Source organism: Girardinichthys multiradiatus, chromosome 20 (genome assembly GCF_021462225.1).
Source record: "Girardinichthys multiradiatus isolate DD_20200921_A chromosome 20, DD_fGirMul_XY1, whole genome shotgun sequence".
NCBI classification, from domain to species: Eukaryota; Metazoa; Chordata; class Actinopteri; order Cyprinodontiformes; family Goodeidae; genus Girardinichthys; species Girardinichthys multiradiatus.
Window position 1 is genome coordinate 44,440,276 of NC_061812.1, and position 25,232 is coordinate 44,465,507.

At 39.0% G+C, this 25,232-nt stretch overlaps 1 long non-coding RNA gene across 1 annotated transcript; it reads right to left on the reverse strand.

The window, feature by feature from the left end:
• Nucleotides 1-1,300: 1,300 nt before the first annotated feature.
• On the reverse strand, nt 1,301-15,142 carry LOC124857360. The gene is made up of 3 exons (XR_007035577.1): nt 14,982-15,142; nt 5,178-5,289; nt 1,301-1,976 (listed from the first exon to the last, which is right to left on the reverse strand). It is a non-coding gene; the product is annotated as an uncharacterized LOC124857360 (long non-coding RNA).
• Nucleotides 15,143-25,232: the final 10,090 nt, after the last annotated feature.

Below are 25,232 nucleotides of genomic sequence, written 5' to 3' on the forward strand. Positions count from 1 at the left end.
AGTCACCAGTTAGAGAAAAAAAATAGTCTGAAAGTAGCAACTAAATCTAATTTGTGCTTTCTTTTCTCAGATCTTATGAACAGTTCGCACTCCTATATTAACCTCCTAGTCTTTCCACAAGTAAGGTCTTCTATTTATAGCTGACAAAGATAATGATATGTCTACCACCTGGAGAGGGTTCCTTACTTTCCTGGATGTTGTTGAGGTTTTTGTTTTCTTATGCCATAGGGAGGATCCTGTCATCATGTACCATTCTTGTCTTCAACTGAACAGGTTCAGTTGACTCTCTTCACTCAGTATAGAGTCTTCTTATTTTCTTAAAATAGAATGCACCAAGCAGTTGCCATATCCTTTAAAAAATTTTGTTTGTTTCTGGAGCCTAAGGATGACCTGTTTTACTTGCTCTGAGAAGTACAGAAGATTTAGATGATGTAGGTTCAAATCAACCTTCTTCAAATGCAAAATCACGTGCCTTTTATTTTCTTCTGTACTATCGATGTGAAACAAGCAGTACAAGGCATTAGCCCATGCATGTCCATGAAACAGCTTTGGACTCATTGTACAATTAGGCCATAAGTGTTTCTTATATTTTAATGTTCTAATTCCTGAATTCTAGATAAGAATGCTGTAAATAATAAAGCTGAGAGTTTTCTGTGACAGATCATATGCAACAGCAGTGCGGCAAATTTGTTTTGAAACTGATTTTAAATCCCTTGCAATGTGTTCATTAGATATGTTGTCCACAAACCTCTATGTATTTTCTTGGACCTTTATGTGATAGACAAATGCAAAGTAGTGCATAACTGTGAACAAGAAGAAAAAATTATACATGGTCTCCTTTTTTTTTTACAAATAAAATTCTGAAATGGTGGCAGGTATTTCTACTTAGCCCTCTTGACTCAATACTTTGTGGATGCCGTTTTAATGCAGATACAGCTGTAAGCCTTTTTGGATCTGTCTTTATGAGCTTTTTCATGTCTTACCACAGATTCTCAATTTGATTTAGGTCTGGACTTTGACTGGGCCATGTAACATGGATATGCATGGATCTAAATCCTTCCATTGTCCTTCTGGGTGCATGTTTTGGTAGTTGTCCTTCTCGATGGTGATTCTCTCCCCATATTTCAGATCTTTTGCTAGTGATGTCTGATACCACTGATTTCCTTTCTGAACCAATGCTAGGTAAAATTCAGGCTGGTATCGGCAATACCAATCCAATACTGATACTTTGTGCAAAAACACCAAACGTGTATCATAAATTGGTGGTGTAAAAAGTGGCGTTTTTCATATAATAGCTTCATACAGAATACAAGACGTCAGAGTAATTTATTTAGTTTAAAGTACATCGAGGTAGCGACCTCATTTACAATATAGGCAAGCTAAAACAACAACACAAAAAAGAGGACATAATCATACAAAATGTATGAAAATTACATGAACATGTTTGTATGACAATGCTGAACATGTAAATAACCCTTTAAAAAAAGCATCAAAGTCTGAGACTTTCCCTCAATCACAAGTTCCGTTGTTTGCTCAGAACCTCTCCTGCCTTTGAAAAGACTTTCTCTTCCGGTACAGAAGTGGCAGCAGTGACAAGCAGTGAGATACCTGGGAATTACTGCCACTTCAGTAATTCCCAAGTATCTCACTGCTAGTTTGCTCAGGGCTGGGAAGGTTGGTTCATGCTCTTTCCACCAAACCAGTACATCCCTATCTCGGGGAATCACTTTTTCTTCTGAGTACCGACGTACTTCAATGACCACATCACTGGCAGCTGACTGGTGATATTGTCCTAACAAAACATGTATGTCAAAATCAGTCCACATCTCTCCTTTTGATACAGCTGAATCTGGGGCAGGACTTTGGTCTGGCCCTGAGGCAGACAGCCCTGAAGTAGAAAACCATGAGGTAGAGCTAACAGTAGCTGTTGAGCTTGGGGTTAGAGTGGGAGCTGTCCGTCCTGTCTGATAGAATTCCTGCATGACAGAAGATTTTTTTTTTTAATACCACGTGGTCTTTGTCTCGAAAACCAAGATGTTTAAACCTAAGCTCTAGAAATGTACTGGCAGCTAGACAGTGAAAATTCTCAATACCCCTGAATCTGCGCTGTGCCAGATGTTCACAGGTTGCTACAGTCTTGTGAATGAGTGACATGAATGAAATCACTTTTGAGACCGAAACATACTTTTCAGCTGAAACGTCTTCAAATAGCCATAGTGCATCAACTGTTTGCTCGATGAGGGATAATTTTCCCTTATTTAAGCACACTGCATCACTCCTTAAAAGGCAGAAGGCTGTGATCACAGCCTCATTTTGCTCACGGAGCCTCTCCAGCATGTAAAAAACTGAATACCCCTGAGCTTCCGTGTGGCCTGTGTGCTTTGGTGAAAAAAGGACATGATCACACTGCACTTCTCCGGCACTTTCACCAGTTCCAGGACAATTTTTGAACTGACATTTACAATTGAAAGCAGTGTATGTGCAAAACATGGATGATGCCTACATCCAGCCTTGTGCACTGCAGCAAGTATATTTGCACCATTGTCTATCACAACTGCAACAAAAATGTTGGTTATGCCTCATTCTTTAGTTATTTTAAAGTACATTGAGGTAACAGCCTTATATACAATATAGTCAAGTTAATACAACAGAAACACCGAAAAAAGGGTGAAAATTACATGAACATGTTAAAATGAAAATACCGAACATGTAAATAACCCATCAGCAAAAGCATCCATGTTTGAAACTTTTCCTCAGTGAGATGTGTTTAAGTTAACTGATATTATCTGCTGTGTGCTGCCCATGGAAAGTTTCCAAAACAAACTCCCTCATTTGCCAGTTTTCAATGAGATGACTTGTTAAAGTCAAAGATGCCTCTGTGGACAAAGTTTGCAGAGATGTCCTTCCTTTGCCTTTGCATTTATCAAACATCTTTACAAGATGAGTCTGTCAGTTTTTTTTCTTCCTGGGAGTTTATGTTTTGGGTGAAGCACTCTACTATGGACTTAGGATGATGATCCCTCATAATCAAGTCTCCCATACATCTTGTGATGTTGCTGCACTTTGAGAACAATCTTGAAACAATATAAAATCATAGTGCATAACAAACGTTAGGGCTATTCTCCAGTAAATGCTTAATCTTATTTAGATTCAACTATGTATGCAGTCTCTTTAAATAGTCTAAAATACGGGGATACAAACACTTTCTGTTATAACGCTGGGTTACTCAAATATATCAAATATGTATATATATATAAATAATAGAAAATATTTTATTTTATTCATCTTTTCTAGTATATATCTCTCAAAGATCACCAGTTGTTTATCGCAATTGCTCTGTATAATTTATTAACAACGCCTAGTCATTGTACTCCACTTTAAATGATCAATACCTTAGGAAACCTTACCTTTTTTTGGCTGTGTGAGTTTATCTCAGTGATGCACATATGATTACTCCATGCTCAACTCAGCTATTTCTTGAATCCTGTTTTTATTAAATTACTTTATTCACAACCCTATATATTAATTTGAACAACTCTAATAGCAACGGTGCTTAGTACCATTTAAATGCTCCACATTTTCTCTCTCTGTACCTGGATAGTGCCTGCCTGCAGCACCGAAGGACTTCGCCAGGGATGTCTGCCTTGCCCTAGCAGCAGGAACTGATATTGTGCTCCTTTTTTCTGTCCGGCTCATCATACATGTCTCATATTCAGTATTGAGGCTTAACTTGAGGTGTTTCACGAGGTTTGTTGTGTTGCCACAACTTTTCACTGTTTTTCAACAAACATTACAGATGGCATCTTGGCTGTTTGTGGAGCTGAAATAGCTGCATTTACACTCTGCCATTGCTTCTACAAACTAAGTGACTGACTGATCAGCAGCGGCACTCTGCACTTACACATTGCGCTCTTACCCAGGTGGAAGAAAATATACTTCCCACCATTTAGACAAGATCTCAATGGTTTTGTTACTTTCATCTGTGTTCCTGTTAATTATATGCATAACTCAAATGACTGAAGTATCAGAAGTATCAATATTTTGATTTGAGAAGGGATTTTAGAGCATGAAGATCTGTTATTGGAGGTATTCATATTTTATCCATCTATCAGTCTGCACATTGCTGTCTTTTGCAGCCTCTAGGAGTTCATTTTCCATGATTGCCCTGTGTTTGGCTCTAGCCATTTTCCCTGTTCAAGAAAAGTTTTCCCACAGCATGATGCTGCCACTACTTTGTTTTACTGGGGTCTGTTAAGTGTGATGTGCAGTGTTAGTTTTCGTTCACACACTGCATTTTGCATGCAACCTAAAAAAATACATTTTGGTCTCATCTGACCAGAGCATCTGTTTTCAGATGCTTGCTGTGTCCCCTACATGGCTTGTAGCAAACTTCAAACAGGACCTTTATGGCTTTCATCTTGCAGCTCCTTCATAAAAGCCAGATTTGTGATCATTCTGTTTTTCCACTTCACAATTATGCACTACTTTTAATTGGTCTGTCACATAAAATCCCAATTAATTTGTTTGTGGTTGTTATAAGATAAAATGTGGAAAAGTGCAAAAGATATTAGTACTTATGCAAGGTACTGATAAATGATCCTGATGTTAGGAGGGATTAACGCTAAATAAAACATTACTTTGTCACACAATTTTTTTCAGCTGTTGCTTCAGTTTGTCAGTAGCTGTGAAAAGATCACTGCTTCATTAGTTAAAGTAGATAAATTAGATATCTTGTTTTAAAACTCTTCATAAACCTGTCATTACCTTGTGAGCAGTAGAAGATCTGCTGCTGTCAAAGGAAAAAGAAGAAGTAAAAATAAAAGCATATGGGAAAATGGAAAAGTGGTAACTGACATTCAGTGTCATTTTTCACTGACATCCCACTAATATTAATTTTCCTGTTGATGCACAGATATTTGCCCTTACTTTTATCAGGAGCAGCACACATGATTGCCTTAAATACGGAAATGATGGAGAGTTGAATATTTAATATTTCTGATCACAGGTGAGCTATAAAGCTGGAGCGATGGGAAGATGCAAAGGCGGTAGAAATCCATTAATTAGGGTGATTTGGCGATGTTGTTGGCTATGGAAAGCCATGCATGAAAGGTAGGGGGCTGTGTGGTGAAATGACACCTGAAGGTCAGCGGAGATTGGACACTATAACATCTACTTACCCTGCACATGATCCATCGTTATTTCCAGGTAACATGAGTAAGAAAATGAGGGAAACATCGTTTCTACACACACATACATCAGCTTCAGAGAGCCTGCTGTGGTGTTCCTTCACTAAGGATAGAGAATATTTATAGTTAAATATTAGTGCTTGTTAAAGTCCAGCACATGGTACAGCACATGGAAACTCAGTGAAAAACATTACTGTGAAATGTGTGCTCATCTCACAATGAAATAGTGGTATTGGAAACACCAACAAGGGTTTTCCTATGATTTCATGTGTGATTGGCAGCTGTAAAAACATGTATCTCTCTTCAGATCAGATACAACAGTCTGATCATTTTTTATACAAAATGTTTTAAAAGCATGCAGCCAATACTCAACACCTAATCAGTCACCTTCAGCTCTTCCACATTTTTTAAGCTACAATGACAAATAGTTGTGTAATTTATTTATTTGGATCATATCGGCTAGACCATGACAAAATAATGTATAAAAAATAATGCCTGGTTTTGCACAAGAAAATTCAAAGGGTGTGGTGTACATTTGTGTTCAGTCTCCATTAGCCAATACTTTTTAGGACCACATTTTAAAACATTTGCTCCTTTGAGGGCATGTCTTTTTGTACATATAGAGACCTGCATTTTATGCTCACTCTTCTTAGCCAGAAAACTCGGTCAGGTTGGGTTGGAAAGCTCCTGTGAACATTAATTTTTAGATTTTGCCACAGACTCTCACGAGTATGCTTAGATCTTAACCCTTCCATTGTAGCTCTGGCTGTAGGTTTTATTCCAGTATTTTTATGCATATAGTTCCAACCATCTTTTCATCAACTTTGATCAGCTTCTTTCATCCAGTTGAAGAAAGCACATGCCAAAAACATGATGCTGCCGCCATCTTGTTTTACCAGATGGTGGCAGATGGAGTTTTCAGGGCGATGTGCAATGTTCAACACACAAAGATTAAGTAAACATTATTTATATGGCACCCTTTATAGGTAGATATTTATATTACAAAGCCACACAGTCCTTTGTAATATAAATATCTACCTAAAACAAATTTATAAAAAATAAAACAGAAGGGCATATATACAGCCCAAATTTAGTTAAAAGTCAGTTTGATTAAACAAGTCCTCATGTGATTCTTAAAAGATACAACAGAATTAAGACAGCATAAAGATGGAGGTAATACAATCCACACCCTAGGTGCCACTGATCTAATCTTCTTTCTAGACCAAATATAAAATTTTGGTCACCTTATCTTCTTCCATGTGTGCTGTGTCCCCTGCTTGGCTTGTGCAAAAAAAACATTTATGGTTATCTTTCAAAAATGAAATTTATCTTGCTGCTCAAGAGACCAGGTTTGTGGTGTGCAGAACTAACTGCTGTCCTATTGACAAACTCTGCAGCTACTCCAGAGTTACCGTGGCCCTCTTGGCTGCTTCTTTAATTCATGTGCTCATTGCTGGCATGTCAGTTTAGATAGACACCCATGTCTTGGCAAATTTGTTGTTGCGCTACAATATTTGTATTTTCATACACTGAACATCTTGCAATTCATTGTTCAAAGCTTAGGATATTGTGAGACACATAGCTCTACTTCAAACCTCTCCACAACTTTCACCCTGACCTGTCTGCTACAGGGGTTGGACAATGAAACTGAAACACTTGGTTTTAGACCACAATAATTTATTAGTATGGTGTAGGGCCTCCTTTTGCGGCCAATAGAGCGTCAATTTGTCTTGGGAATGACATATACAAGTCCTGCACAGTGGTCAGAGGGATTTTAAGCCATTCTTCTTGCAGGATAGTGTCCAGGTCACTACGTGATACTGGTGGAGGAAAACGTTTCCTGACATGCTCCTCCAAAACACCCCAAAGTGGCTCAATAATATTTAGATCTGGTGACTGTGCAGGCCATGGGAGATGTTCAACTTCACTTTCATGTTCATCAAACCAATCTTTCACCAGTCTTGCTGTGTGTATTGGTGCATTGTCATCCTGATACATGGCACCGCCTTCAGGATACAATGTTTGAACCATTGGATGCACATGTTCCTCAAGAATGGTTCGGTAGTCCTTGGCACAAGTATTGGGCCAAGGGAATGCCATGATATGGCAGCCCAAACCATCACTCTGGGCATGCAACAGTCTGGGTGTTACGCTTCTTTGGGGCTTCTCCACACTGTAACTCTCCGGGATGTGGGGAAAACAGTAAAGGTGGACTCATCAGAGAACAATACATGTTTTACATTGTCCACAGCCCAAGATTTGCGCTCCTTGCACCATTGAAACCAACGTTTGGGATTGGCATGAGTGACCAAAGGTTTGGCTATAGCAGCCCGGCCTATATATTGACCCTGTGGAGCTCCCGAGGGACAGTTCTGGTGGAAACAGGAGAGTTGAGGTGCACACAGCCGTGGTTTTATGTTTTTTTGGATACACTCTGGGTTAGCACCCGAACATCCCTTTCAGACAGCTTCCTCTTGTGTCCACAGTTAATCCTGTTGGATGTGGTTCGTCCTTCTTGGTGGTATGCTGACATTACCCTGGATACCGTGGCTCTTGATACATCACAAAGACTTGCTGTCTTGGTCACAGATGCACCAGCAAGACGTGCACCAACAACAAATGCGCCAGCAAGACGTGCACCAACAATTTGTCCTCTTTTAAACTCTGGTATGTCACCCATAATGTTGTGTGCATTTCAATATTTTGAGCAAAACTGTGCTCTTACCCTGCTAATTGAACCTTCACACTCTGCTCTTACTGGTGCAATGTGCAATCAATGAAGACTGGCTACCAGGCTGGTCCAATTTAGCCATGAAATCTCCTAAACTAAAATGACAGGTGTTTCAGTTTCATTGTCCAACCCCTGTACATTCCTTGGTCTCCATTATGTTCTTCATGAAACCTCTTAGTCCTTCGGAGCAACTTGGAGAAGCACCAAGTTTGCCTTTTCACACCACAGAAAATCTAATCTCTGGCAAATACTGAAGTGTAGCACACACAATATTATGTTAAGTGCAGTAACACTGGCGCTGAATGCTAACTGGTTAATGTAGTTATTTTTGTATTTAATAAACTTCAGTCACAAAAACCATTCAAGAAAGGACAAGTGCAAAATTGATTACGAAGTTGTGTGTCTAGAGTTAAACTTATCAATCCTTATGTTTCACGTGAAGCTGATATGTATATGTATTTGGGTATATGTAGTAATGTGTGCTTTTAGATAATCCCTTCCAATAACCAGATTATGTTAGGCAGATACATATGCACAAATAAACACACTTCAGTGTTTAAAGTATCACAATCATATTGTATCATTATGTATGAATAAAAAGCGAATGGAAAAGAGGGAAGTATTTAAAAGACAATTCTTATAAGCAGAAATACTAGAAAATAATAATAAACATTATGTCTGTCTTACAGTTAGGTGCACAAAAAGTACAGTTCATTCTTTCAAAAAAATTTAAAACATGAATAAAATACCAGAGATAATTTGATGGAACAAAGTGGCATCAGTCACCTCAATGAGTGTATGAGGGTGAAAATGAAAAAAAAAAACATAATGTTGTTGAGCAGTTATGAAAATAAAAGCGGTGGCAGTTGTAACTAAGGACCAACCAAAGTAACAGTTTATTATTTCCTTTTGTGTTCACATTAGACTCTTTGAACTTAGCATGAATTTAAAACCTGACGATATTGGTGCAAAGATTTCTAGAAAGCTTCTGGACTTCTGAAAAAATATTGTTTTAGTTAATGTTTTTATTTAGCTAAAGTGATATCAAAACCTTTGAATAAATGACAATATCAGGCAAGAGAAAAATAAATTCCTTTCTGGGAAATTCTGCAAATAGCTGAAAACTGATCTGCATAAGTAAGCAAAGAACATTTATATGACACCTTTTACGGAAAAAAATTTTAGTGCTTCACAAAGAGAGTATAGACATTAATATATAACTAAATTAAAACATGAATAAAAGATTAAGAACAAATTAAGAGCAAAATGTCAGGATTAAATATTGAAAGTAGCATCTACTGGAGGCTGACACACTTTGAACAAGGATGGATTACTTCTCTGTTCCTATGAACGCTGTCAAAAACAGTGTGTATGTAAAGACGGAAATGTGTGCATATTAGTCAATAGTTGTGCATAAGTAAAATCCAAAAGAGGTATTGTATATTTTCTGTATAAGAATACAAAATAAAATGTTACAGCTTCAAGAAATTCAAGTTCAAGTTTACAGTTGTGGTTTATTCTTTATGAATACAATATGCTATAACAGTTTGTGAATACGATTTATTTTCTTTGAGAATACGAATTTACATCAGCGACTTGGTGTCACGTAATCTCAGGCTCAGAATATAGTGGGTGGAGTTATACAATGATGTACAGTAGGTGGCAGTATGCACCTCTGAATTTGTTGCGAACCGCCAGCAGAAGAAGAGAAGAAGAAGCAGCAGCAGCAGCACTAGCGCCAAAAGAACGGACCAAGAAACTACGGTACAAATCCAGGTAATGTTAAAAAGTTTATATATGTCTTAATGTCGTCAATATATGCTCTTGGTCCGTCATCTTGGCGCTAGTGCTGCTGCTTCTTCTTCTTCCCTTCTTCTGCTGGCCGGTTCGCAACAAATTCCGAGGTGCATACTGCCACCTACTGTACATCATTGTATAACTCCACCCACTATATTCTGAGCCTGAGATCACGTGACACCAAGTCGCTGATGTAAATTCGTATTCTCAAAGAAAATAAATCGTATTCACAAACTGTTATAGCATATTGTATTCATAAAGAATAAACCACAACTGTAAACTTGAACTTTGTGTTTGTAATTTCTTGAAGCTGTAACATTTTATTTTGTATTCTTATACAGAAAATATACAATACCTCTTTTGGATTTTACTTATGCACAACTATTGACTAACATGCACACATTTCCATCTTTACATAAACATTGTTTTTGACAGTGTTCTTACCCCATAGTTCCTAACTATCTCAATCTCCCAGAAATTCTGAAAACCTAGAAATTGTAATTGCATAACTGCAAACAGCTTGAGCGATTTTAACATATCGGGAACATAATGCAGAGATTAAATTTAGGAAGTGTGTACACTGTGGGGAAGCAGAATGCCAACTTTTATATCATACTACTTTATCTATTGATTACCTTGAAAAATGTCTACCACTCACCGTTCCTGCAGCCTAAGAAGTCTAAGAGGAATATCATGTCTGAGGAGATACTCAATGCTGAAATTAAAAAGAATTTCCTTTCACTTTCAAACTATAACTCGTGTGGTTCTTTAAAAAAAATTGTGTAGATTCCTTAATGTGGCAATGAATCAAAATACTTACCTTACTTACCTTCCTCAACAGAAATTCCATATGAGACTGCATACCGTGATTATGTACAAAATAGAAAGTTGCAACTTCTCTAAACACCTGACTCTATTTTTCTGACCAAAGCAAACATAAAACTTTATCAACTGTATATTGCATAACTAATTACAACCCTTGAAATTTTACAGATGTTGTGACGTTACAGCCACAAGCTTTAGTGTTTCTTATCGGAAGTTGGGTGATAGATCAACACAAAGCAGTGCATATTTATGAAGTGAAAGGCAAAAAATTCATGGTTTTACAAATCTGAAGAAGCGTGCTGTGTACCTGAGTTTTTACTATGTAGAATCAATTTTGCTACGGCTGCCTTTGTCTCTATAAGCTTTGCACATCAACAGACTGAAATATTTCCCCATTAATTTTTTTGCTTAAGAGTTTAAGTTCTGTTGATGGACAGAATCTGTTAAAATCAAGTCTTCGCTACAAATTCATAATTGGATTTAGGTCTGGTCTTTGACTGGATCATTCTAAAATGTTATTATTGATCTAAACAAGGTGTTAAACATTTTTTGTTAAAATTGCTATCACTTAAAAAAACTATTTTTCAAGCAATACTAGGTGTATTACAAGATAAAAGTCATAATTGCAAGTGTGAAAGTCAGAGGTTTCTCCCCATCTCAAAATCCAATATGGTAATCTCGTGCAAACAAATCCTAGCAATAACTTCAGAAAAACAGTATACTTGCTGTTGGGGGTCACACCTGCCACTTTGGTCAGGTAAACGACTCTACTGCGCAGCAGGCATCGAAGCTGATGTCATCAGAGCTTACAAAAAGCAGAAGAAGCAAACTTTTAGCTGCCAGTTCCAAAGATAGTTTACGAGATTATGGTGAGGAGACAATCTCTGGAGAAATAGAAGCTCGCGGGCGGGTTTACTTTTCCTCCACACTGGCCATTCCCAGAAGAGCTGGAAAGCTGGAAATCTGTCTGATACAAGAAGATCAGAAGATTAATATTCCCCGATCGAAGACCATCAGGCGCAACCCAAGCGCAGGTAAAAACCCACAGAGGATTGTTCCAAGGAGACAAGCTTTCTTCATGTTTATCCAGTTGACTGCAACAGTTCCTCATATTTTCCTCATTTTGGACAGATGAAAAGTTTACTGTTTTTGAGTTGATCATAGACACGTGACACTAGTTCCCCCCTTGTTTTTCTTCAGACCCATGACCCATCCTCAAGCCGGTGGAGAGAAGAAATCGATGTCAAAGTAATTTGTTCTTTTTATATTAAATGGGGTAGGTGTATTTAGAGGTCTAGGCAGGATGAGGCATAGTTAAGATGAATTAAGATCACCATTAGTTAATTCAAGGTATTAACTTGTTGCATGCAATATTGACTGAAGTGTTTCATGCTGAACTGTTTTGATTTACTGTCTGAATACTGTGGAAGGGCAACGAGCGGTTGGGATCAAGTTGGATGTGTTTGTCCTGCTGATTGCCAATCAGCCAAGAGTTAAAGCTGAACTTTGGAAGTTTTTCATCTGAAACAGGCTGCAGCCTGGATCTCGTGGCCTGGCCACTCCATTGTTCGTTCCATAATTTTATTACCCTTAGGGGTTTTCCACTGAGCTCCCGCCTTAGAGTTTTATGACCCTTTGTTCAAGATTTGGAGCTATCAGCTGGTAGTGGCTAAAGGGCATGGCCCTACTCTTCTACCAGCTGATAGCCGCTGTCGAGACGCACACACGGAGAAAGGTTTCACAGCGTAGTGGTTTTTGATCATATTTCCAACTTAATCCAAATTGTTTTGTTATTCTCATTTGTCCATAAACTGCTGGTTTGAACTCCATCTACCCTCCAACACATATCCTTATTTTTGATTATTAGTATACGCCTTTTTGTAGAATAGTGCATGCTTAGTTAGGTGAACTTTGTTGGACCAGAATAGTTTGATTGTAAATTGTAAATGGTAAATGGACTGAACCTATACAGGTCCTTCTCAAAATATTAGCATATTGTGATAAAGTTCATTATTTTCCATAATGTAATGATGAAAATTTTACATTCATATATTTTAGATTCATTGCACACTAACTGAAATATTTCAGGTCTTTTATTGTCTTAATACGGATGATTTTGGCATACAGCTAATGAAAACCCAAAATTCCTATCTCACAAAATTAGCATATCATTAAAGGGGTCTCTAAACGAGCTATGAACCTAATCATCTGAATCAACGAGTTAACTCTAAACACCTGCAAAAGATTCCTGGGGCCTTTAAAACTCCCAGCCTGGTTCATCACTCAAAACCCCAATCATGGGTAAGACTGCCGACCTGACTGCTGTCCAGAAGGCCACTATTGACACCCTCAAGCAAGAGGGTAAGACACAGAAAGACATTTCTGAACGAATAGGCTGTTCCCAGAGTGCTGTATCAAGGCACCTCAGTGGGAAGTCTGTGGGAAGGAAAAAGTGTGGCAGAAAACGCTGCACAACGAGAAGAGGTGACCGGACCCTGAGGAAGATTGTGGAGAAGGGCCGATTCCAGACCTTTGGGGACCTGAGGAAGCAGTGGACTGAGTCTGGAATAAAAACATCCAGAGCCACCGTGCACAGGCGTGTGCAGGAAATGGGCTACAGGTGCCGCATTCCCCAGGTCAAGCCACTTTTGAACCAAAAACAGCAGCAGAAGCGCCTGACCTGGGCTACAGAGAAGCAGCACTGGACTGTTGCTCAGTGGTCCAAAGTACTTTTTTTGGATGAAAGCAAATTCTGCATGTCATTCGGAAATCAAGGTGCCAGAGTCTGGAGGAAGACTGGGGAGAAGGAAATGCCAAAATGCCAGAAGTCCAGTGTCAAGTACCCACAGTCGGTGATGGTCTGGGGTGCCGTGTCAGCTGCTGGTGTTGGTCCACTGTGTTTTATCAAGGGCAGGGTCAATGCAGCTAGCTATCAGGAGATTTTGGAGCTTCCATCTGCTGAAAAGCTTTATGGAGATGAAGATTTCATTTTTCAGCACGACCTGGCACCTTCTCACAGTGCCAAAACCACTGGTAAATGGTTTACTGACCATGGTATCACTGTGCTCAATTGGCCTGCCAACTCTCCTAACCTGAACCCCATAGAGAATCTGTGGGATATTGTGAAGAGAACGTTGAGAGACTCAAGACCTAACACTCTGGATGAGCTAAAGGCCGCTATCGAAGCATCCTGGGCCTCCATAAGACCTCAGCAGTGCCACAGGCGGATTGCCTCCATGCCACGCCGCATTGAAGCAGTCATTTCTGCCAAAGGATTCCCGACCAAGTATTGAGTGCATAACTGTACATGATTATTTGAAGGTTGACGTTTTTTGTATTAAAAACACTTTTCTTTTGTTGGTCGGATGAAATATGCTAATTTTGTGAGATAGGAATTTTGGGTTTTCATGAGCTGTATACCACAATCATCCGTATTAAGACAATAAAAGACCTGAAATATTTCAGTTAGTGTGCAATGAATCTAAAATATATGAATGTTAAATTTTCATCATGACATTATGGATAATAATGAACTTTATCACAATATGCTAATATTTTGAGAAGGACCTGTATAGTGCTTTTCCAGTCATACAGACCGCTCAAAGCCACATTCACCCAATGGCACTCACTAACGCTCACACATTCATACACCGATACGCAGATCGGTAGACAACTTGAGGTGAAATGCCTTGCCCAGGGGCACATCGACCTTTGGCAGGAGGAAGCTGGAATCAAACCCACAACCTTCTGATTGCAAGACGACTACTCTTCCTACTGAGCCACAGTTGTAAGAGGGACTATTGGTTTAATAAATTTTGTCATAGATTAAGAGACAGTGTTTGTGTTTATTTTGTGTAAGAGTTATCTTTCAAGATAAGGTCAGAATTCAACCATTCGGTAAAACAGTTGATAACAATAACATTTGGCATGGTTTTGGTTAATAATTATTGATGATAATTAACTAATTGTAATTATTAAGTGCTGTGAGCCCAATAATCACATCACCAGAGTGTATGTCTGATCTTTATTCATAAGAAATTCTTTTTGGTTAGAATATTTTATAAATATTTATAATCAATAATCATAAACCTTACATTGTTGTACAGCCAATCATTGGTTTTCCCTTTGAAACTTTTACATACACACAGTAGAGACTAGCCTCTTTAAATTAACATGCTATTTTTAAAAGGTATAAAGTGCTAAACAAATTCATTATTAGATTGTGTTGCTAATATTAGCCTGATCATTGAGCACATCAATTAACAAATCCTACTTAAACTGGAACACAGTTAAATTGAATTTGATGTAATTCAGTTTAAATAACTTTATTTTATCTCATAAAGCGCGGGTTTTGAGCTTGACCTAGATGCAGACTGAAGCTTCGGAGCAGCATGGTGGATCCGAGAGTTTAATAAAAAAGAAAATAAGAAAAAAAAACTTACAGGCAGCTTGAAACTAGTCCGGAGATGAAGCAGGGACTTAAATAGCTATGGAGACAGGCATAGGAATGGACATAGCAACTGAGCAGAAATGGAATAATCCAGCAAAGAACAAAGAAACCAGGAGCTGAAATAGGTAAGAGAACAAATGAGTAGCATAAGCATGATGGCAGGCACAGGTGGGCTGAATAAACTGATTGCATAGTGGCTGAGGCAGAGAGTGGCAACCAAAAGGAAAAAATAAAAAACAACTTACAGATGTAAAAGAACATAAACTAAAATGCACTATTTAGAGAAGGTAATAGAATAAGTAAGAGGAATAAACTAATAAAGCACCACCTAGAGAAATGAAACAATAATAAACGCAGGGAAATTAACTGGATAAGGCAAGACCTAAAAATAACAATAAACAAAGAAATGGTGGAAACAAACCCAAACAAAAAACAAAACCCAAACACCTAGATCACTAGATCATGACATTATAACTATTTACATTGCAAGTAGAGTAAATCACAAAATTATTTAGCTCCATTGCAAATTTAGTTTAAAAATGTTATTCTTTGAACCAGGAAATTTGTTTCTGGAAGGGAAAAGGACATCTCTAAAACAATTAACAAAACATGGAAAATGATCATCAATTTTAAAGAAATTATTTATCTGTTTTTACTTACATCTTAATAAGCAAATGGCCTGCTGAAATCTAATGATACCCTTCTCAAAATGGGAAAATCTATATTGGTATTGCATTAATTTAACAACTTATAATTTCTGAACAGCTGTTTGTATGCTTCCTTTGCTATTTTGGCAATTTTGTCTTTGAGGCTCAAAGGTCTCCTTGCCATCACCTGTCAGGTTGTGTGGGTTAGCAGTTGGACCAACATGCCGACAGCAACGTGGGATGAACATGTTCATGTTTATTAATAATAAAATAGAAAACTTACAGAGGAGCACAAGGAGAACAGGACAAGGAGCATGAGCAGAGAAACAGGCAGAAAAATGATGCAGTGGAAAAGTAACGGGCACGCTAACAGAAATTAGCAAATAGAATTTTCTCTTTTTACCTATTTGGTGATTCCATGATGAGGACACAGACAAAATGCAAATACCTGCTTTTTGCTTCATACACCTATGAATGAGAAAGATACACAAAGTCTTATCTTGGGCTGCTTTGCGCTTTCTACATTTTTTTCACAGTCACGACTGAAATTCTGACAGGACATCATGAGGGGAGAAGTCAGAAAAAATGTAGAAAGACAACTGAGGAGATAAAATTCACCTGAAGGAATAAAGGATTCCAGAGGGATGTACAGCTCCAGTTTTGACTGGAAAACTAAGTTTTTAAGCTTCAGGCTTAGCAACAAACTGCATGCTTCTTACATTGTTGCTGCTGCCAGGTCTGTAAAGCTGAAGGTGTTGCAACTTCCATTGGTTAGACGTACATTGTTCTAGCGGTACACCCCAGGCCTGTGCAGTAATACAAAACGAGAAAAGATGTAATACAACACCTTGCTGTAAATGTTTCAAAAGAGGACCAACTGTACAAGCATATATACACACACACAAACAAAAAATAAATAGTCAAAATGTACAGTACAGTGTGTTGGTATTTGGACAGCTGCTCAGTTTTTGCTAAGGCTTTTCAGGTTTCAGTAAGATGAAAATGTACACTGGCTCAGAAACCTGAAAGCCTTGCATTTAATCATTTATCAAGCCTTGTATTCAGCCAGTGTTGCTACAAGGAATATGTCTTTTGATCAAAATAGATATGCACAAGAATAAGAGTGAAAAGATAAAAAACTAATGAGTCACAATGCAGCTGTTGTCCGTATTTAAATAAAGGACACCATATACTTTAATGCACTATACACTTTAAATAAAAACATATGCTTGCTTGGATCAGGCATTTTTTCTGACGGAAAAATAAGCAAAAGAGTCTATGGAACAAAATAAAACCAAACCAAATATAAAATGATTACAAATGACTCAGATTGTTCAAACACTGCAGATCCTATTTACACTCCCAGACCTTCGCTTTTCTTGGGTCATATGTTACACGTTATGATCAGGAATGACAGCCCACAGTTCCATTTAGATCTGCTTGGGTAATGATATACTAGCACACAGAGCAGATATGAGCCTTTCAGACATGTTCATAGTATATGAGGGGAAAAAAAAATATACCAACCTGAATGTGCTTTGATTTTACTCATAATAATGCTAATAATATACTAATAATATTTAATTGCTTTGAAGTTCAGTATTGTTTTGTCAAACCTTCAGTTAGATGCTTAGATGTGCTGAAGGCTGTCTGACCCTTCTTCAGCTCTGCAGTGTGAACTTTACAATGTAAAATCCTTCTTCACATAAATAGATTTAAATTCAATTTTGTATGTTTCAATTTGATGTAATCTTAGACGCATACAATGCAGTCATATTAATCTATAATCCCAGTTGGTAAACAGCTATCTAGCAATGGAACCCCAAATGATTGCATGAAGTCACTGATCCTGCAGGAATCCCTTGTCCCGAACAAACATGTGGAAACAGTGGTAAGGGACAACTCTCTTTTTAACAGGAAGTAAACTTTGGCAGTATGAGCTGCCATCAGACCGAGTAGACACAGACACAAAGAGAGAACGCAATAGGACATATCCAGTACTATCTACAGGGGTTGGACAATGAAACTGAAACACTTGGTTTTAGACCACAATAATTTATTAGTATGGTGTAGGGCCTCCTTTTGCAGCCAATAGAGCGTCGATTCGTCTTGGGAATGACATTTACAAGTCCTGCACAGTGGTCAGAGGGATTTTAAACCATTCTTCTTGCAGGATAGTGGCCAGGTCACTACGTGATACTGGTGGAGGAAAACGTTTCCTGACTCGCTCCTCCAAAACACCCCAAAGTGGCTCAATAATATTTAGATCTGGTGACTGTGCAGGCCATGGGAGATGTTCAACTTCACTTTCATGTTCATCAAACCAATCTTTCACCAGTCTTGCTGTGTGTATCGGTGCACTGTCATCCTGATACACGGCACCGCCTTCAGGATACAATGTTTGAACCATTGGATGCACATGGTCTTCAAGAATGGTTTGGTGGTCCTTGGCAGTGCCCATCTAGCACACGTATTGGGCCAAGGAAATGCCATGATATGGCAGCCCAAACCATCACTGATCCACCCCCATGCTTCACTCTGGGCATGCAACAGTCTGGGTGGTACGCTTCTTTGGGGCTTTTCCACACCGTAACTCTCCCGGATGTGGGGAAAACAGTAAAGGTGGACTCATCAGAGAACAATACATGTTTCACATTGTCCACAGCCCAAGATTTGCACTCCTTGCACCATTTAAACCGATGTTTGGCATTGGCATGAGTGACCAAAGGTTTGGCTATAGCAGCCCGGCCGTGTATATTGACCCTGTGGAGCTCCCAACGGACAGTTCTGGTGGAAACAGGAGAGTTGAGGTGCACATTTAATTCTGCTGTGATTTGGGCAGGTGTGGTTTTATGTTTTTTGGATACAATCCGGGTTAGCACCCGAACATCCCTTTCAGAAAGCTTCCTCTTGCATCCACAGTTAATCCTGTTGGATGTGGTTCGTCCTTCTTGGTGGTATACTGACATTACCCTGGATACCGTGGCTCTTGATACATCACAAAGACATTCCAAAACATTTGTTTGTGATAGGAAATGAAACAGGCATCTTCCAAAAGTTAATGAGGCAATCCAACAGGGGTATCACAAAAAAAAAATCTGTTTTTAATTTACATTTGAACAAATTTGGTGCATCAAAAATGATGTATGCCCATCTTCAAAGTCAATGAAAATGCATTTATTGGCATTGCAATAATAAAAACCTTATAGTTGCTGACCAGCTTTTGCAAGTCTAACTGGTATTTTGATGATTAATCTTTGATGATGACATGTCGGAGATAGTTGGAAGACCTCCTTGCTATCACGCTAGTCTTCCCTGTCATTTCTACAGGGCTGTCTGCAGGTTAGTGTGTGTGTGTGTTAGTGTTTGTGTATGTGTGTGTGTTTGTGTGTATCTCTACCTCCTCTGAATGCAGGGTGTGAACCGTAGGTGTGTCCTGACAACAGTAGCTTGTTCAGCCCAATCAGGAGGATTTTGCTCCGGTGGGTCCAGCTGCGACATGCTATTATTTTTCGGCCTCTAAAATCACATCAGACAGAGCTGTTTTGTCCCTAAATTCCTCACAAGACAAGGCTTTAATGTTAATAAAACCATTCGCCAAATTAGTTTTTCACAAATACTTTCGGTTTAAATACCCAAGATCGTGTTTAAAAGGTCCTTCAGACAGGGTTGACTCTGAACAAAATGAAATAGAAAACCCCTTTCTTTTTGCAGTCACCCCCCATGTCCAGAATCATTACAAACTAGAGAGCCCCCTCTTTCCAACAAGGCATAACATGTCTTTGTAGCACCTTCTCCTGTCATGTAATGTGCACGCATAAAAGCTGCATAAATTTGCAGGCCCCTAGGAGCTTGCTTGCGCTCTGCTCTGTTAGCTTTCCGTAGTGTGTTATTTCTGGATAGTCGGTCACTTATAATACCACAGAAGAAGATAATTATTGGTTTGGAAGTTTTGGACGACATTTAATGGGCCACTGAAATGAGAATGGAATATTTTTCAGACAGCTGCATTGATTTACATTTAATTCTGCTATTTTAACAGTATTTACTTATTTTATGTTTGCAATTACTGTTGTGTAGGACACATGCACATTAGGCTAAACTGCACCAAATCTCAGCTCCGCTGGGCACATTGCCCACAAAAACTTTTGTGAAACAAATTTGCTTCAACTGATTCAGTCCAAATTTGCTGCGGTTATAGTCAAGATGTTGATGAAGACAATGAGGCTTCTCCTAGGTTTTCAAAAAGATTTTTGTGGTGTTTTGCAAAGTTCATTTAGTAAAAAACTTTGGCGAGGCTCAAAAAATTTTCTTTTTCTTTTTTTAATCACAAATAAAACAGACATAGTAACAGTTTCAATAATGGTTCCACTGGGAAACAAATCTTATTTGTCCTTTATACGGGTACCACAAGTTTGCATGTAGCCCTTTTAACTGTGGAGCTATTGCTGATTTATTTCAGTTATGTAATTTCAGGTGGAAATTGCTTCTAAAATCCCTTTGGCTTAACAGGTTAAAGATAAGTGGATTCCCTGAGGCAGAACCCAGAGTGTTTTGCTCATGAGTGGTAATTAGGCCTACCTCATCTTTGCTTCTAGGTTTCCTAGATGTTACTATGCTTACCTTCTTGTTATCTCTCCTTCAGGAAATCCGATTCCCAGTTCACATTCCTTTCCTGGATTCCATTGCTCTGCCTCCTCGCTCTCTAAGTTTATTGAAGAACTCAAACCGTGAATCTTTTCCCATGGTTGCTTCTGTGGTTGAGGCTGTCAGGACCTCCCTACAACAATTGGCCGTAACTCACCTACCTGTCCACCCTCCAACCCTTCATCCTGGAAATAGGGAAATCATTACCAACAAGCACCACTCACCACCTGCCGATTTCAGCCTCTTTAGGTATGCTCACTTTCCTCCCCACTTTCCTCCCACGGAACTCCATCTGTCCACAGTAAGCTGTCTCGTTGAGAATTTCCAACATATCTCAACCATATTGTACTTTTTATTAAACAATTAAATAACAACTTACCTCTCCAGTGTGAAAAGGTAAGTTACCTCAACTTACCTCTTACCAGTGTGGTCCTGGATATCTCCTGAAATCCAAAAGAAATATTCATTCATTTGTTTCAATAAACCTTTAAATTTTCTCCTTGGTATCTAATTTTTGCAGGGGTGAGGTCTCAGACCTAACCAACATGGCACTCCCCAGATTCTCTATCAGTGTCATATTTGTTTACTCTGGTAGAAGCAACAAGTACGAACTCAATGGATTACGGAGCAAGATTTATTCAATAGGTAAAGCAAGTTGGATTTCAGTGCGGGTCCCACACAGGCCTCCAAGGGTGCACTGGGGAGGAGAGAATTAAGTTAATAACTGGCTAGTAGAGGATATCACTGTATGATAATGAATGGAGTGTGGTTGAAGTTCTTATTGTAGAAGGCGAGCCTACAGTACGGACGGAGGTGGGGAGGTTTTCATCTGAGGTGGAGTATGCTGCCATTGGAGGATGAAAGCTTGGTGGCTTGATTCTTGCAACCTGAGAAGCAGCAAGCCAAGTGATCACTTATGGAGTCCTAAGAAAGTGCGAGGAAATTGGATAAGGCAACTCAAACAAGAACGAGAGGCGATGTCTGTGGAGAAGGTTAAGACAGTTATCCAAAATGTAGTCTTGAGACAAAGTGTTACCAAAGGTTGGTTGGATTACCAAACTGGGTGAGCAAAAACAATCTGACATCAGCCTCAAGGACGCAGCTTCTCTTTATGTTCCTCCTGATTAGTGCTGACGATCCGCAGCTGTGGAACAGCACCTGCCAGTCACACCCTGCAGAGAGAGAGAGACATCGGCAGCAGACCAGCCGCAAACAGCTCAGATGATGTGGCAATCAGATTCAAGTTGGAACTTAAGCAGGGTCGCTCTGTGAATCTCAATCCTTGTCAGAAGAAACATGTCAATAAATTTTAAAGATTTCTTTAAACCCACCTCATACCATGGATATATATAATTTTAGGCTTAGCTGTAGGAAAGAAATGTAATTAAACAGATGAGTTCTGAGCCAGTAGTATAATCGGTGGAATGAAAAACAGAATACAAGTAGTAAGATGTACCAAGAAATAATTAAGTTAAAATTAATAATTTAGTTCCATTCATCCAATCATTTTCTATACCTCCCTTATCCACAGGGTCAAAGAGGGCGTGGTGTCTGTGTTCTGCATTCAGTGCACAGCAAATCTGAAATCGCAAATTTAACACCTTCAGAGTTAAAATGAACACTTTCCCAGGGTTTATATGGGAACCACTGTCGTGTTTAAATTAACACTTTTTATTTAGTTAAAATTATTAACACTAGGCAGTGTTGTCTAATAAACTCTTACAGTGTTAAATATTAACACTACAGGATGACTTAAAATTATTAACACTGTGACAGTGTTGTCCAATAAAGTCTTACAGTGTTAAATATTAACCATAACCCTAACCCCTAACCCTAACACCCGCTACACGACCGAGGACGTTTAGAAAAAACATTTAAAATTAATTGGCTACTTAACCTAAATTGTTCAAAACTATATTTTAGAGGGGAATTTAGTTTAACGTTAACCCACGATGTCTTAACATGACATGAAATAAACGCTAATGTTCGGGCAGGTCTGCTTAAAGTTAGCAAAAAACGGCGACGAAAACTTGTTATAAATGCCAATAAATTTTAATCTGTCCCCAAATTTAGAAACAACGAGTCAGCGTAAACACATTTTAATAAAAGTTGCAATGACATGATGACTAATTTGTGAAATTTTACTCACCAGTCTCTCCTTCTCATGCGCCATGTGAGTGTGAGAAAATGGCTGCTGACAAATTCCTTCACGGGGGTTACCTGTCCAAGTACCCGGATGTTCAAAGTGTCACTCATTAGTGTTAAATACCGTCAACTCCGTGATTTGACACCAACACTCTTATGTTTCATTAGTGGAGAGTTGATACTACCAAAATCAACACCAATACATCAACACTTCACTCTGAAAAAGCCTAACACCAGCATTTTAACACTGATGAATTTGCTGTGTGGGCATGAGGCACAACACCTTGAATAAGCTCCTAGTCTATTACAGGACAACAATGAGACAAACAATCAAATAAGCATGCACACATAAATAAAATCAATAAAGGTGGGATGGTGAGTTCTTTCATTGACAAGGGAACTTGGATACCAAAATTCATACACAACAATTAAAGCCGGTTTATACTGATTTAATGACCAATTCTAAAGGCATGCACCCAGCATTTGGGTTAAAGGAATACCTTAGCAGTTTTGAGTGTGCAGGTATTCAATTTTTGGCTAAATGCAGAGGATGGTGCTTGCCACTCTGTTCCTCTCACCTAGAGTAAGGAAGCACAGACATGCAAAACAGCAAGGGCTGTGAGGCTACTCTTTGAACCAGAGAGGGGGTCATTTAATTTCTACCTGTCTGAAATAAATGGAACTAATTGGACTTGAGGCTCTGCTGTCTTTGGTGTTAGTTGATCATATCAACTCACCTTCTGAGTTTCTTCTTGCAAAAGTATTCCTTCTTTTTCATTTTGCTGTGTTCACATAAGCATAAAGCCTCATTTTCTTATATATTTGCAAGAGAAACTTTACATACAAACGAACAAAAAAGCTGAGCACGGTCAAGTAACCAGAAAGAATGCTTACAATATGGATACATAGAGACCTATGCTGGGCATGTACAGGTCCTTCTCAAAATATTAGCATATTGTGATAAAGTTCATTATTTTCCATAATGTCATGATGAAAATTTAACATTCATATATTTTAGATTCATTGAACACTAACTGAAATATTTCAGGTCTTTTATTGTCATAATACGGAGGATTTTGGCATACAGCTCATGAAAACCCAAAATTCCTATCTCACAAAATTAGCATATTTCATCCGACCAATAAAAGAAAAGTGTTTTTAATACAAAAACCGTCAACCTTCAAATAATCATGTACAGTTATGCACTCAATACTTGGTCGGGAATCCTTTGGCAGAAATGACTGCTTCAATGCGGCGTGGCATGGAGGCAATCAGCCTGTGGCACTGCTGAGGTCTTATGGAGGCCCAGGATGCTTCGATAGCGGCCTTTAGCTCATCCAGAGTGTTGGGTCTTGAGTCTCTCAACGTTCTCTTCAAAATATCCCACAGATTCTCTATGGGGTTCAGGTCAGGAGAGTTGGCAGGCCAATTGAGCACAGTGATACCATGGTCAGTAAACCATTTACCAGTGGTTTTAGCACTGTGAGCAGGTGCCAGGCCGTGCTGAAAAATGAAATCTTCATCTCCATAAAGCTTTTCAGCAGATGGAAGCATGAAGTGCTCCAAAATCTCCTGATAGCTAGCTGCATTGACCCTGCCCTTGATAAAACACAGTGGACCAACACCAGCAGCTGACACGGCACCCCAGACCATCACTGACTGTGGGTACTTGACACTGGACTTCTGGCATTTTGGCATTTTGGCATTTCCTTCTCCCCAGTTTTCCTCCAGACTCTGGCACCTTGATTTCCGAATGACATGCAGAATTTGCTTTCATCCGAAAAAAGTACTTTGGACCACTGAGCAACAGTCCAGTGCTGCTTCTCTGTACCCCAGGTCAGGCGCTTCTGCTGCTGTTTCTGGTTCAAAAGTGGCTTGACCTGGGGAATGCGGCACCTGTAGCCCATTTCCTGCACACCCCTGTGCACGGTGGCTCTGGATGTTTCTACTCCAGACTCAGTCCACTGCTTCCTCAGGTCCCCCAAGGTCTGGAATCGGCCCTTCTCCACAATCTTCCTCAGGGTCCGGTCACCTCTTCTCATTGTGCAGCGTTTTCTGCCACACTTTTTCCATCCCACAGACTTCCCACTGAGGTGCCTTGATACAGCACTCTGGGAACAGCCTATTAGTTCAGAAATTTCTTTCTGTGTCTTACCCTCTTGCTTGAGGGTGTCAATAGTGGCCTTCTGGACAGCAGTCAGGTCGGCAGTCTTACCCATGATTGGGGTTTTGAGTGATGAACCAGGCTGGGAGTTTTAAAGGCCTCAGGAATCTTTTGCAGGTGTTTAGAGTTAACTCGTTGATTCAGATGATTAGGTTCATAGCTCGTTTAGAGACCCTTTTAATGATATGCTAATTTTGTGAGAAAGGAATTTTGGGTTTTCATGAGCTGTATGCCAAAATCATCTGTATTAAGACAATTAAAGACCTGAAATATTTCAGTTAGTGTGCAATGAATCTAAAATATATGAATGTTAAATTTTCATCATGACATTATGGAAAATAATGAACTTTATCACAATATGCTAATATTTTGAGAAGGACCTGTAAATGATTTGATTCAGTAGGAGCTGCCTTGTTCAGAGTGGAGTCCACAGGAAATCCATCCATCCATCCATCCATTTTAATATCCGCTTCTTCCTTAAAGGGTCACGGGGGAGCTGGTACCTGTTATGTCTAATGGCAGAACTGACAAAACTGTTTGTTTTAGGGTTTTTTTTTCTTTAGGTTACCTTATTTGATCCATTTGATTTACCTGGTTCAGACAGCAGGGGGCTGTAGATGTGGCTTAGTGGCACTGATTA